Genomic DNA, 4,041 nt, shown 5'->3' on the forward strand with positions numbered 1-4,041 from the left:
TATATATAATCAGGATTTTTTTCAAAAGTTTCTTTTGTGCTGCACAGTTACAATGTTTGGCTCCCATAATGGTGTGTAGATATCTCTATTATTCACTTAGCATATCATCATATAGTGTCACTTAAAATTATACTTAGTGTATGTTTGTGTGTGTGTGTTCATGCACCTGTGCACACCATGCTGTGTGTGTCTGTGAGTGTGTCTGTGAGTTAGAAGACAACTTGTGGGACTTGGTTCTCTCCTTCCACCTTGTGGATACTGGGGATTGAATTCAGGTCACCAGGCTTGGTGTCAAGTGCCTTTACCAGCTGAGCTACCTTGCTGGATCCCTGCTTTAGCTTTATATTTCTTTCTTACCAAATGTACTGTTAAGACAAGAGCCCGAGGGGAAAAAAATGTCTGAGACTCTGGACTACATATACATATGAACATATATGCTATGAATCATGATGAGCTATAGCAAAATTAGTATTAGCATGTTTACATAATAATTTTGAGCAAATGTAACTGAAATCCTATGTATTTATATGGATTATAATAATGTAAGAATGAATGTGTGTATTCAGTTTTTTTTGTGCCATTAGGCAGATCTTCAAAACTCTGAATGACTAGGGGTACTAACTTGCCTTTGTGATCCTACTGCACTTTTTGAAGTAAGGACTATATCATACTTATTTTCATAATTTCAAAAGTCAATGGTAGTCACTGGTCTATAGTGACTTGAATAATTGTTATTAAATGCCTAGGTATTATAAACAATCTGTAAGCTACATGTGGTTGAGTAAAAACTTACATTAAATTGCAAGGCCTAGGAAGCAGTGTTATTTAGTTTTTTAAAATGTGGCATTAAGGGCCCCAAAACCTGAATGTGGGTTGTGGTTTTGTCATTTATTAGAGGGGTGATTTGTCGTGAACATCTCTCCAAGTAGAAATTGTCCATCCAATGGGGTAGCAGTAGCAATGACTATTTAAGGAGGATTACAGGAGGGACAGCATGTTGATCACAAGCATGCTACATGATGTGAGGTAAGGTTCCAATAAGAGTTGAGTAGTGTTATTACTATTACTAAAATTAGGAAAAGGGACGGACGTGGTGGCACATCCCTTTAATCTCAGTGCTCAGGAGGCAGAGGTAGATGAATGTCTGTGAACACTGAGGTTTGTTTGGTCTCCATAATGAATTCCTGGCCAGGTAGAACTACAGGGAGACCGTGTCTCAAAAGACAAAAAAAAAATTAGGAAAAGGAAATTAAAAAAAATTATTCCCCCTAAAATATTTAACTCTTTAAATAGCAGTCTTGTTAGCTAAATTTGAGTAGAGCAGAGATAAGAGGTCATAATATACAGCATTCTGTGAATTCTCAATTCTTACTAGCAACAGATTGGTAAAGAAAAAATGCTGGAAAACGTCGGATTTTTGAGGCTGTATGTAAATTTTTGAAAAGTGATGGTGATAAAAGCTTTCTTATTCCTAAGAAAACATGCATGAAAACAATTTGTGATTCAGGATAGCAATACGGGCATGTCTTTAAGCCAAGTAACTCTTTGTGACACATTGTCCTTGCTTTCTAAAGTAGGCTTCATCTCACTTTTAATGTGTGAAAGGAGAGATTATTCAACACAGTGGTAGACACATTTTTGTTCTCAAGAACACTGCGATATCATTAATCTTCTGGCACGCCTGCAAAGGCGGGTTATGTGAATGCTAGTCTTTTGCAAGGCTATAAATAAAGTTTAAAGAGAGAAAGAGACAGAAAGAAAAGATGTTTTCCTGAAGCTTCTATTGCCACAGTACGGACCACATTAAGGGTGCAATAACTTACCAGTAATAACACTTTTAAAATCCTCTTTATGGGTTTTCAACATCTGTCTAGAAAAACCTACCCTAAAAATAGATCTTGTAACACAGCTTTCTCATATTGGGTTTATCCTAAACATGCTCCTCACTGAATGACCACATATGACTATTTAGCATTTATTTCTGGACCAACAATGTGTTATCACATATATCTATCTCACTTATATGTTGGGACCTATGTACATGTATGCTTTCAGGTATGTCTGTGTATATTTATGTATGTATGTATGTATGTATGTATTATGTATGGGAAATAGCTCCTGATGAATGGAAACACTTCTAATCTGGACATTAAAGTGTATTTCTCATTTTTTGATGTTAGGAATTTCAATTTGATGTATGAATTGACCTAATTTTTATAATTATCCATATTTGAAAATGCTCTCATAAATAATGCTTATATACAAAATGTTGTTAGAACATGCTTATGGAGTATTATTGTATAGAATATGGAGTTAATAGCTCATCAGGTTAGAATAGAAAGAAACTTTTTTTCAGGTTGTAACCAAGTCTTTTTTCTTGATGATTCTTCAAAAAGGCAAAACAACTACTGACTATAAAAAGATCAGGTACAAAGAAATTGACACAGTTGCTGTCTAGATGTATTTTGATTCAAATACATAGAAATAATAAAGAAATAAGATTAAACACTCCAACTTGCATATCCTCTAATTCTATATTCATATACGCCTTTAGCCATTTTTCTTCCAAAATATTTGGAATCTGGAAATTCCACAGAGTTTATATATGACAAGTGAAAGGCACTGCAGTTAGAACCTCTTGCTACTTGGATTTTAAGGGCTGTGTGTGGCCAATTGAGAAGAACATTTCTAGCAATTCTTCAGGTTGAACAAACCAAGTTTGGGACAATTTTCAGCATAGCATTTCACATCCCTTCACAACAGTCATAACAACTTGTGAGTAAAAGCTCATGTGACTCTTTGCCCACTGAAATTTAGAGTCCTTATCTGGGGGCTTGCGATGAATCAGTAGCTTCTCTAGCAGTCTTTTCATGTGGCTCCACTCTTACACAGTCCACATCTGGGGAGCTCATTACATTCTGTAACAGCTTAGGCTAGAACAGGCAATTTGAATCATCTAAGAAGCATACAAGCAGGGCTTCCATGCCATTTGTGCAGAAAGCTGGAAAGCAGACCTGGCTCTTCTCATCAAAACAGAAAGTAGGATCCACAGGAGCCTTTGGAGAACAACTCCTTTTTTTTTTTTTTTAACAATATATATTTTTATTGAATTTTTGTGTATTTCACACAATACTTAATAATATTTAGCCCCTTCCCCCATCTGTACCCCCCCACTGGATTTCATGCATTCTGCATATATGTTAAGGTTTATCAAGTCTAATTTGTATCTCCAGATGTCCCTCCATGTGAGTTCATTCACTGGAACCTGGTCAGCGTATCTAGGAACACTCTTTTAAAGAAGACCAACTCTCCCTCACCCAGCAATCAGCTGCCAATAGTTCCTCAGCTAAATTGATGCTTCTTACCCATTTCCCCACTTCTATGCTGAGTTTTTGTCTGGTTTTTGTTTTCATGGGGCTTGTGCACGCTGGTACCATTGATAGCAGGCTTAGAAACTTGAGGTTCAACAGGTCACAGGACATGGAGGAGAGCCTAATACCTGTTTTCCACTAAATATTTCTTGCATTGAACTAACTCTTAATGACTTATTGTTAAACCATAGATTAATACACCTCTCCATTCTCACTCATTAAATAATTTTAAACATGTTTTTCTAAAAATGTTTAAATGAATCCCAGAGCATATGTGAAGGCATAAAAGGCCATGAGAAATGTGGTTAGTCAGTGTGGGGCAGATTAGAGTCTCTGCTTGGTTAAACTAGAGTGCTCCAGAGGCTCTAAACTGACTACACAAAAATTGTAAGTCCTCTTTCCTCATTTCCACTTTATTTGATTCCACTGGAATGATTGAGAGTAGCAAAATAAAACCTCAGAATCCTTGCTGAGGGATGTGCTTTTTCTCACTACCCTTAAATAGAGTTGCTTCCCCAAAGTGGGAAATAGTATACGAAATTTTAAAAGCTTAATAAAAAAGTTTAAAAAATAAAAAAATAATACTTAAAAAAAGGTAGGGGATCTGCTGGTGCAAAAGAATAGTCATATGTCTGTTTGGGGTAACTTCTTCCTTGCTGGGTTTCCTATA

The sequence above is a fragment of the Nannospalax galili genome, unplaced genomic scaffold (genome assembly GCF_000622305.1).
Source record: "Nannospalax galili isolate Female #2095 unplaced genomic scaffold, S.galili_v1.0 scaffold918, whole genome shotgun sequence".
Classification (NCBI taxonomy): Eukaryota; Metazoa; Chordata; class Mammalia; order Rodentia; family Spalacidae; genus Nannospalax; species Nannospalax galili.